The sequence below is a fragment of the Ruditapes philippinarum genome, unplaced genomic scaffold (genome assembly GCF_026571515.1).
Source record: "Ruditapes philippinarum isolate M1 unplaced genomic scaffold, ASM2657151v2 ctg1838_1_1_1_1, whole genome shotgun sequence".
In the NCBI taxonomy this organism is placed as follows: domain Eukaryota; kingdom Metazoa; phylum Mollusca; class Bivalvia; order Venerida; family Veneridae; genus Ruditapes; species Ruditapes philippinarum.
Window position 1 is genome coordinate 45,753 of NW_026866072.1, and position 11,950 is coordinate 57,702.

Genomic DNA, 11,950 nt, shown 5'->3' on the forward strand with positions numbered 1-11,950 from the left:
CTTCACAAATCTATCATCTTTGGAACGTTTCCATAGATGACAGATGAAAAGCTTTGTTATGTTTGTTTATATTGAAACTTGTTAAATGCTGTCACTCGGCGTATACATTATCATTTGTTTGCAGAACAAACAATCTACAAACAATATACAAATGAAGCAAAATAATACAATTCCGTTACTGTAGGCTCTCGTGTACAAACTGAAGATCTCTTGGTATTGTTTTGCATTTATTTGAATTCTTGTCATTTTTGCTCAACTAACTAACTGCTTTGTATTACTTTTTCAAGTGGGTCATACCATGCGCGCACATCCTCAAAATTCTGATACCGCGAACACTTCCCCTTTCTCGTCAGTATTTCGCGTTGAATTGCAATTTTGATACTGCGTATACCCGCGAAGAAATGTTACAGAAATTGAGAAATCGTCGATTAAACTGAAAGTTTCAGGCGACCAGAAGTTAGTTTATTGTAGAAACTATTTCACAAATATATTTTCAATCATTGTTATTTTTCCTTTGTACGAAAAATGTCTTAAAACGAACTATTAACGGGAAATAGAAATTATGATACTGCATACACTCTAAAAAATCAAGATACTGCGTACACATTTATATGTTATTGATTCTGCCTACACTTTATTCGTAGCAGTCTAAGTTCATAATAGGATCAAAGGATAACACTGGCGAACAACAAAAAATAAAATAGTAAAAAGATAATTAATATAAATAATAAGATTCAAATCCTGTGATAAAGTATGCTAGCTTAAAATGTTAAATTGTACATGCCAAATGGTTTGAGTTTAATATTCTTTATTAAACGTGTTTATTTACTCATTTATGTAACACTTTATACTGATACATTTTTCGTACACTGCATAACTAACTTTTCATAGTCAAATTTACAGCTCAATTAAGAATGTAAATGTATGCCGATTCTGTCGCGAATTCTACTCCAGACAACATGAAGGACGACACCGGCATGTGATTTTTGTATAGGCATGTGCTTTTTTCTGAGTCATATTACTTGACATACATACGAAGCGTCATACATCTGAACGCAAGTTTGAATGCCATTCTGGAGAATGATAATTGAAAGAGAAATGTTGCCCAAAAATGTTGTATTAAAGACCTCTTATTTAGGAGTTCGGTGCTTTAATATGCACAAGCAAATATTCGTGCCTCTATAACAATAATTGATCATAATAAACTATTCTAAACCAATTGTTAATCTTCACATAACATCAAGTTGTTTATGAAGTTGTTGAAGACCAATTATAATATATTCTTTCTTATTGCTTTTGCCCTACGCAGAATGAGCACGCACGAAATGTAACATCCGTTTCTATGAAAAAATCGTATCGTAAAACGGCCTGAATGTTCTTAGGCAACAAGTTGTTAAAACTCCCATGATAAGAATCTTTTATAAAGTAAGGTGAGAAAATATATTTTTTGAAGGAGGTTAAGAAATGAAATACGAGGGACGGTCAGAAAATATCCGAACTCTTCATGTTCCTCTCTTTCCACGTGCAGCTATATACACACATTATATTTTGGTGAAAACTACATTCATTCGCCAATAACGTGGTCAGTTTATTTTCAATGACAGTTGTGTATACACAGTATTTTGCCCTCTAATATATGATAGGTGTTTCGTCTATCATGGACTCTTTGTTAGAGGCACAACGCTCTGTAATAAAGTTTCTGGTTGCAGAAGGTAAAAAGCCCGGCCACATCTTTCAGAGGCTTAAAAAAGCTTTTCTGATAAATGAGAATCACGTTCAACCTTGTACAACTGGGTTTCTCAGTGTGGTGAAGGCAGAACAAGTGTTTGTGACAGGCCTAGGACCGGGCTGCCAGCTGAGGCGGTGACCCCAACAATGGTAGCAAATGTTAAAGCTTTTGTCAACAAAAATCGTCGAGTAACTTTGGAGGAGGTAGCCAACAAGTTCAGCATCGGTAAGGCATCGGCACACAAGATTTTACACAAACACCTAGGCATGAACATGGTAAGTGCCAGGTGGGTGCCTAGACAGCTGTCCGCAGATCAAAAGGCAACCAGAGTAACCAATGCAAAAGAACATTTAAGTCGTTTTAATCGTGAAGGAGATAAGTTTTTGAACCGCATTATCACTGGAGATGAGATGTTGGTTCATTATTCCGAACCTGAGACAAAAGCTCAGTCAAAGCAGTGGAAACGAGCTGGTTCCCCACCTAAGAAGTTTAAGCTGTCTCCTTCGGCTGGCAAAGTCATGCTTGTTGCCTTTAGGGATTCACGAGGAATGATACTTACTTTTTTCATGCCAAAAGGTCAAACTGTCACCGCCAAGTACTATTCTTAAGTAATTCTAAAAAATATCAGAAAAAAGCTGAAGCAATTGCGTTCCAGGTTAGCACAGAAATGTCCTCCTTCTTTACGATAACGACCCCTCCCATACCGCCGCAGTACAGTGGAGGTTATCAACTCTTACAAATGGCAATTGTTGTTTCACCTTCCTTATAGACCAGACCTCACCCCTGTGACTTTTATTTGTTTCCAGAACTGAAAAAAATGCTCGCTGAAGAGAAATATAAGACCAGGGCGGCTTTGATATCTGCTGTTACACAGTACCTAAAACATAGGTCTACGTCATGGTCCACAGCGGGAATACAAAAGCTCCCACGAAGATGGCAAAAGTGCGTAGTCGTAGGTGGAGAATATTTTGAAATAGTGTGCAAAGATTTTTTTTAAATTGTTGAATGGTTTTCGAGAACGAGTAAAAAGTCCGGATATTTTCTGACTTCCCCTCGTATATCTTGATTTTGAATGAACTGTGCTTTACTATAGCAGGGTATAGAGTAGTATCATCACGAAGGCCGTAGGCCTACAAGCATTTGAAATATGATAAACAAGATCATCAAGGAAAGGTGGCGTTCAATGAAGACATACCGTGCTATATGTATAACACAGAGCAAGCAAAATCAAAATGTTTTTTTTCCAATCTAACACGTCACAAAAACAAAAACAAAACAAAAACAAACTATAATTGGACTACTAGTATATTGTTGGTGATTAAATTTGTTCTCGCCTCAGTGTTTCTAATATTAACGTTCTTAAAAGGCATTTAAGACGGTTGATGCACATCAATTTAAGAGTTACAAATATTGGAAACAATATCTGTGTTCTTATCAAAATGACAATCAACGCGAAATACTGACGAGAAAGGGAAGACTTGTGTCAAGGTATTTGGAATATTCAAACTAGAAGTAAGGACATCTTCTTTGCAAAAGAAATTAAATTCAAATGTATCTGATTGCTTTACATGACTCGTTTTTATTCAAAATACCGGCTAAAAGTGTTCGCGGTATCAGAATTTTAAGGATGCGCGCGCATGGTATGACCCCCTTACTGTTTCCAAAATCCGTTTGTTTTGCATTTCTTTTGCTAATATATTAAATTAATTTCATTATCAAATGATAAATTTTCTACAATATAGTTATCATGTCAAATTTGCAAAAATAAATGGTAACTGGAACAATATCATTTTTATACAGTCTTGAAAATGAAAACAATACTAACATCTTAAGATCTGATATATTTCAAACGTTCAAATGACCTGTTTAAAATATTATGATACATTTCATTCAATCAATAGATTTTTTCCTTGATTGACGTTTATGTAGTTTAAAACGCATATAAAACATTGAATAAGTAATCAAACATTCATACATTAATTTATAAAAATACATCAATAGCAATTATTATAGAAATGTATTACAATCCTTAAAGTAATACTTTGTTTTTTTGAAACAACAACATTTTAATTTGATTTAAAAGATGTCGATCGGGAAAATTTTATATTGATAAAGCAATATATTTATCAGTATTGATTTAAAAGTAAATGTTTTATTCTTCCCTTCTTTTAGTAAAATGATCGGGCGTGCGGTCATCTTTGACATCTCTTGTACTAGTATGTTTTGCAATCATTGCGTACCAGGTAGCAAATAAATTGATATACAAAGTGCATTATTCATCAACTGATACTAATGGAAACCGACACATAACATCTTAAATCAAGTTTATTTGATTTACTTTGAAACAAAAACTGCAAGTGATGTAAGCATATTTTGCATTATCTAATAGTTTTATCTCAACCTTGTGCCCAGAATGATCATAATTTTTCAAAACAGCCTCTAGTAATAAATTGAAACATTTTTCCCCATCAATACATAGTCTTACGTACAGATAAAATTCTTGTCAAGATTGAAATTGCGTGTTTAAATGATAAACCAATCCACTTCCTTACGTTTTTCCCTCTATTTTTGACAAGTAAAGTTTTACTCAAATCTAATAAGTCGCTTTCTGACGTGTCAGTGGGTCTATAAATAATGTAATATTCATGATGACGACAGTGGTCCGACAAAAATAGTAAGTGACCGTCTGATTTTTACAAATCAAGCTTTATAGCAGACGACTGTCAAAACTTTCAGTACATTAAGACGATTGCTTTTTCTCGTTTAACTGTAACTACTATGTTTAAGTAAAGTTATGTATAATATAAAAATTATCTCTCAGTACTTCGGACTTCCTAGCGTTACAGAGACCTCCTAGTAAGCCCACTATAGTTAGGCAGACTGGCAGGTGCTTCTGCGGACTATGAATTAAATGTTTGGATAAGAATGTACACAATTTATGACAAATGTAAACAATTAGTTTCATAAGTTCTGTGAATAACAGTCAACACATTTACAATTTTGCAAAACGTCATTTAACTTAGAAAATTCAGTGCAATTTACCATAAAGATATATATTAGTGGACAGATGTTGAATTTAGTTATTGATGTCTAGTGACATTCAAACAGAGTTCGTTTGCCTGAAATCAATTGGAAAATCAATACACAGCGGTATTATTTCAAGTGACATTTTCGCAGACAATATAGATTAAATAATTTTGAAAACAACATCTGTCTAGGGAGTAAGTTTAGGCGTATTAACATTCAAAGGATAATAGTTTCCAGGTATTCAATCACGAACCACCGCAGGCGGGCAATAAATACATCTTACGTTTTCATTGGCATATATTTGCCGCTACGGAAATGGGCGGAAAGTTGATATTATCTCAGGCAAAATTAAAAAGAATTGTTCGAATTTTTCTTTTCATTCAAATTTTTGATTTCCTATCACTATGATGTTTTTGTCTTTATTTTGCATTGAGGAATCGAGGAACCTCTGGTGTCTTACCTAAAAAAATAGTTTGCGGTCACAGTTGAAAAAATAAATTTTCAAATGTGTCGTTTCGTTTTTGTTTTGGTTTTGGTTTTGTTTTTTAATATATAACATTACATGATTATATGTGCATTGTTTTAGTTTATTTATCTGAAACAAAGTTTATCAAAATTATACAGTTTTCCTCGGATAAATAACAGGAAATGCTTGATAATGATTGAGATATCCATGTTTGAAAATGTTAATCAATGACAATCACATATATATCTTTTAAAGCCTAACAATAGTTTCATATCCATACAAAATAAAATTATTTTCGTGTTTTAATTTACAAACACAATATTTGTGTCATTTACTCTAGAATTTATCTTGAAATGTGTTTACTTTTTAGTTGATTATAAGTGCTGCCGTCAATATTGATTGATTGTTAAATTAACCACAAACGCTTTGCGTTTAGTTACACTTTTAGCTTCGGTAAAAGATTGCTGCGTATTGTTTAAGTGTTATTGAAGTGTAGATACTAAAAATGCAGATACTTAACTACAGATATCTCGCAAAATACAATGAAACAGCAGTAACGTGTTTTGTAAGGAAAATAATAATAATGCTTCTTTGAAAAAAAATACTGTAATGCATTAAAAGAAGGTGTTCTGTACTTTTTTAAAGTGCGACAAAAATGGAAAACTAACATATTTGTATAGTTTTATCAGACAAAAGTAATTAAGGCAAACATACGAAAGACCGGTAGGGCCATTTCGACTTCATGAATTCCCGATTTCATCTTCATGAATTCACATATTTAACTCCGTGAATTCACATTTTCAACATACGGAATTCATGAATTCACGATTTCAGGTTCATGAATTCACGATTTCATCTTCACGAATTCACGATTTCAACTTCATGAATTCACGATTTCAACTTCACGAATTCACGATATTAACTTCATGAATTCACGATTTTAACTTCACGAATTCAACTTCGTGAATTCACGATTTCAACTTCATGAATTCACGATTTCAACTTCACGAATTCACGATTTTAACTTCACGAATTCATGATTTCAACTTCATGAATTCACGATTTCAACTTCACGAATTCAACTTCGTGAATTCACGATTTCAACTTCATGAATTCACGATTTTAACTTCATGAATTCACGATTTCAACTTCACGAATTCAAGATTTCAGCTTCCAGACTTCAACTTCAAGGTATATGCCACGTGATCGTGACGTCATTTTTCGCCAAATTGGATAGCTTAGAATTTGCGTGAAAAAAATGGTTAGTGATTTTTTACTTATATAAGTTTTAAATATATCATTATTTTCATTATACAAAGGTTAAAAGTATTAGTAGGAAAATTATTCATATTAGTTGGTTTAAAAAGAAAATATTTTGGGATCTAGAACACATAAATCTGCCTATATTCTGAAATGGACACCGTGATCTAAACCAAAAGTTGTTTTTTTAGATACTCTTTAAAACATTCATCAGGGTTCAATCTGCGCATCTGTTTGTCAGAATTGCATTTGCGTGTACAAAATATAATATAGTAGGTAATTGTATTGTTATCTGATTGCAGATGCTAGTGTTATTTCTATGGCGTTGACTGCATTGGCAATAGGAGAACGTATTGTAAATAAAGAAACGATGATGAAATTGATAGTTCATTATTTCTCGGTGGGAGATATTAGCTAGTCTTCTGTTGATTGATGGAATAAAAGTTAGTTATCGTCACTTAAAAGTAATCGTAAAGAAACTAGTGTCTCATAGTCGAACAGTAGAATCGAATAATGATAATGAAGATATTTCTTCGTGCAATTCTTGCAGAATTATCTGGGAGTGGTAAATGTATATGGTTCAACGGTTGTAAGATTCATGCGGATAGCACATCAAGATGACATGGAAAGAAGAAAACGTAAGCGACGTCTGCAGAGGAAGTATTCGTGTCCGGGTCCAAGCCGCGTATGGCACATCGATGGATACGATAAAAACCTTTTGGGTTTGCAATTCATGGGGCCGTAGAAAGATACAGCCGTAAAACTCTATGTCTTGAAGTTGCAACCAGTAATGATGATCCACAGATTATTGCAAAATGCATGCTTTTTTGACACCATAACCAGCTTAGGCGTTCCTACAATAATGAGTGATCGAGGAACTGAAAATGTCACTGTACGCAAACTACAAATATTTTTCAGATAAGGACATGTCGACGGCCATGCAGCGGAGAGAACTCATGTCACCACTCTGCTGGTTCAAAGTTAACTTAACAATTTGAGATCAAACAAGTTTAATGCTCTTCAGTACTTTTTTTACAATTCGAAAATTTTCTTCAACCTTGACAAATTAATAAGGTGTTATATAAAACTCATACCACTTTATGGGTCAAGGTCACACTTAAAGGTCAAAGGTCAAATGTCATCCGATTTTGTGTTTGCCCTGAAAGTTTTTCACCCCTTCATAGGTTTCCATAAAATTTGGATCATACCTATGCATTGCAGTGGGTAGAACCTATGTCACGACCTTGCAGGCTCAATGTAAAGGCAAAGTTCAATTATCAGACAATTTATGTAGAAATACTTTCATTCTGAAGATTTTTTTAACTTGATTTTAATGTTTGCATTGATAAGGTAATGTGCAGAACCCATTCCATTTCTGTCACATTAATTAAGTTCACATTTGAAGAAAATGTTTTCATTTAAAAATATTTATAAATTATACTACCAAATAGGCTGTATCAAAGAGATTATGTGGGGTATTCGTCACACCTGTGGCAGCTCTAGTTTATAAATGGACTGTCTTCATATTTAGACTCAACATCTTTTAGGGCAAAACATTTATGAAGATCAAACTTAACTTTGACTTGACATTCTCACTTTTTTGCTGTGAATATACTTTGCAATTAGTATATGGAAATTATAAAACCTGGACAAAAATGGCATTTCAATATAAAATTACAATGCATGTGTGTGTGTGCGCGTGTGCATGCGTGTGTGCGTATGCGTGTAAAGTTTCATAACTCTGAAATCTATATATTTATCTATATACATGGACACAACATTCTTTGAGGATATACTTTTATGTTGACATACAATGACCCTGCTTCATAAATGACTTTTTTTCAGGTTCAGTCATCTTTGTTCTCAAAAAATTGGTATGACTTGCTACAAGTTTATTAGTATATGTCTTATCCAATATCATTCCGTCTCAGGAACCGGTAGATAAATAAACATGAACTTGAAATATCAATGCGATGTAACAATGCACTGTGTTTTATAACTCTCATAGGAAGTTTAAATCTATTTGGTCTTTTCATTCAATTTGGCGTGAGAAGATTATTATTTTCTTAGTTATATGCCCTTTTGTTTTTACCAAAATCATGTTTGGCATATTATTATACTCTTCTTTTATCAAGGCATTATTGGTTCACTGATGAAACAAAATAAAATATAGGTTAAGATCAATTTTCACATCAGAAAACTCCATTTTCAAATATTTGAAAGTAGAGTGATAAAGATTGAATCACCTTCAGTGGAACTTTTGAATATGATTTATATTTAATTATGTCACATGAATGATTTAATACGAAAGAAATTAAACTTTTTTATAGACACGTGTACAAAAGTGCATTCTGTGGTACAAGATACTTATCTTATCATAACTTTGTTTAATTTTTTAAATTGTTTCTCTCCCCCCCCCCAGTTATAAATGTTTTTTTCAAAGATTTTATTTAATGTTGATGTAAACCAAACATTGTACATATACCTTGTTGATCGTATAATTATGCCTCTCAGAGTTGGGCATTTATATTTGCACTTGTTCGTCCAGCTGTCTACCCGTCCGTCCAAAAATGTTGTGTCGCCTGTATCTGAAGAACTGAAGATAGAGTCAAGAAACTTTACAGGAATGTTGAAGCACCCGGGGTTTCAAATGTGGATTAATTTGGAATTGTTAGAGTAATGGCCCCTCACTTAGTCAAAATTTGCAATTTTCAACTCTTGTCGCCTTTAACTTTAAAACTGCTGGAGCTAGAGTACAAAAAACATCGCATGTATGTTGATCAGCATGTTAAGCTAAGCACCTGAGCTTTCACGTGTAGATTTATATTAAATTGTTAGAGTTATAGTCCTTGAATTATATCATTTTTTTTCAATTTTATAATTGTGCCGCATGTAACTCAAAAAGCCTTAGAGATAGTCAATAAACGTTACAGGAATGTTGATGAGCATGTGCGCCTTGGTTATACATAAGATTTTTATCAACCATTCTGTATTTGTACTTTTACCTTCACTCTGTTATTAGAAGTTATATTAACTCAAAGAGCCCTGAAGCTAGTCAAAAAATTTACAGGAATGTTGATGAGCATGTGCGCCTAGGTAATACATCAGATTTTTATCAATCATTTTGTATTTCTATTTTTACCTTCACTCTGTTATTACAAGTTATATTTCCTGAAATCATTATTTTATCTAATAATTCCTTTTTACACACTTGCGTCTTTGATTAACTTTTACCTTTCTCTATTGGTTCATTTTGTTTCTATCCTCCCTTTTAGCTTATGCCTGTACTATTGAAGTGTTCATTTATCATTGGGTTTGTCATTTTTATAACAAAATAAAAAAGAGATATATGGAAACAAATTCAGCACTTGAGAAATGTAATGTCTAGGCATATAATTGCATCTAGAAGCATTGGATGAAGGGAGGCATCTGTGTCCTACAGTCTACAAAAATTGTTTTGCGCATGCCCCGTTTCAAAATACGAATTAACTTAAACGGAAAATTAACATCGAAGTGAACAAATCGGTACATAGAAAAATCGGGAAATATCATTTACGATACTTAGCGCTACGTGGATGTTTCATTCTGTTTTAATCTTTTAAATTGTATAAATCGATTACCGTATTGTATTCTGAATAGCGTTTTACTATTTCATGTTCCGATAAATAGTAACTGTGAACATGACAGGTACTATATCACCATAGACCCTTCTCAAATTATATGCATACCTGGAATTCCAGAATCAGAACGAGGTTTAAATGGCACGAATGTAAACACACTGACCACTCTTATCTCACTATATAGCCACGATGTTGGGTGTTAATAAAGAAAAGTTCTTATTATCATTTTTGTGTCCCAATGTGCTATTCTGATGATAAATATAATTTACCATATTCCAAAGGATAAAGATTAAAAAAAAAACACACAACAAATTATGGATGACTAACTTTCTAAGATAAGAAGGGATAAAGGGTCATTGTAAAAGGTAAGCACCTAAAAATAATATTTTGTAAACTTTGACCACTATATGAACAGAATAATATTTTTGTAAAAATACAGATTTTGTAAATTTAGAATAAAATAATGGGAGAACTGCTTGCTTTTAATCTAACAGTTGTAACAATTGAAACTTGCAAATTGTAAATTATTATCAGTTCAAATATATGACACAAATAGAGGATTGAAGCTGACTATAATAGTTACCATATCATACCTTATTATAAATATATATTGTATATTTTAGGGTCACTGCATCTACTGTGGTGTGTTCCAAACATTTTACACTGAAGATTACAACTGGACTCCACTTAAAACTGGTTCTATTCCACCAGTGATTAATTGGGTTGAACAAACAACTCCAATTAAGAAGGCCACTTAAAAGAAAAATTCTTTCACCAAAGAAAATGCTCATTGATAGGTAATCTGAATGATAAAGTCACTGATTTAACACACATATTCATCATTTCATTTAAATACATATAATAATGCTTATTTATGTTTAATAAATGTATTTGCTTTAAATATAGAAAAAAATCATTTAAATTCTCACTGATATTGAATAAATAATATGTTTTGGTAAAATATATATCTTTCAGCATTGTCTATAATGAAGATGAAGAAGATAATGCAACAAGTACCACTGGCCAACCATCTACATCTTATGGGTCTACAGAAACACAGGAAGAAAATGATAATTAAATGCTTCATTAGGCTTGAACTGGAGGAGACCAAAAAGATGTAAAGACCCTGCAACTTAGCTGAGTTTGTATTGAAATTACAAAGGAACATGCACACGTTTGCTTTTGTGTCATTGTTACATGGATGCATGTAGGATGTTGAGATCTAATGGAACTTTTTGAAACTGGTGATGATGTGATGGTTTTTATATGTATATTTAAATTGGTTTCAATAAAAAAAGGATAATAAAAACAATATAATATTTATTAGGAAGTATTAAAGTTTAGTCTTAATTAAAATTTTGAAATAAATAAGAAAATTCATTCTTTCTCTGTAATCTATGGCATTTCCCTTAATTATATTGCGCTGGTAGTAATGGAAGTACAAATTAAAATTCATAAAGTACATGTATACATAGAATTTGGCTAGGCAGAAACTATAGTAAACGGTCTTTATAACTGAGTCAATAAATGTTTGATATAATCCACCCAATACACATCTGATAAAGATTTACCACAGGTCATTAGGGGCTTATCTGTAAGATTCAATTTGCAATTACCTTTATGCTGGCATCAAGAATCCATAAATAACAGAACAACAAAGATTATATAATACTAGACACCACAGATTTATATCTATAAACCTTATATTATGTTAGGACAGCAAAATTGAAACCGAAAGTAAAAAAAATCTCTTCTCTTACTCACTTCTTAAACCATAAATGGATACCTCATAAATATAATTGAATTTTTTATAGAGGGATTAACTTTGTCTTGATTAATATATAACTC

The 11,950-nt window shown here is 32.5% G+C and overlaps 1 long non-coding RNA gene across 1 annotated transcript; it reads left to right on the forward strand.

The window, feature by feature from the left end:
- The first annotated feature begins 10,184 nt into the window (after positions 1–10,184).
- Positions 10,185–11,352, forward strand: LOC132731191 (uncharacterized). The gene is made up of 3 exons (XR_009625845.1): positions 10,185–10,467; positions 10,726–10,899; positions 11,078–11,352. It is a non-coding gene; the product is annotated as an uncharacterized LOC132731191 (long non-coding RNA).
- The last annotated feature ends 598 nt before the right edge of the window (positions 11,353–11,950 follow it).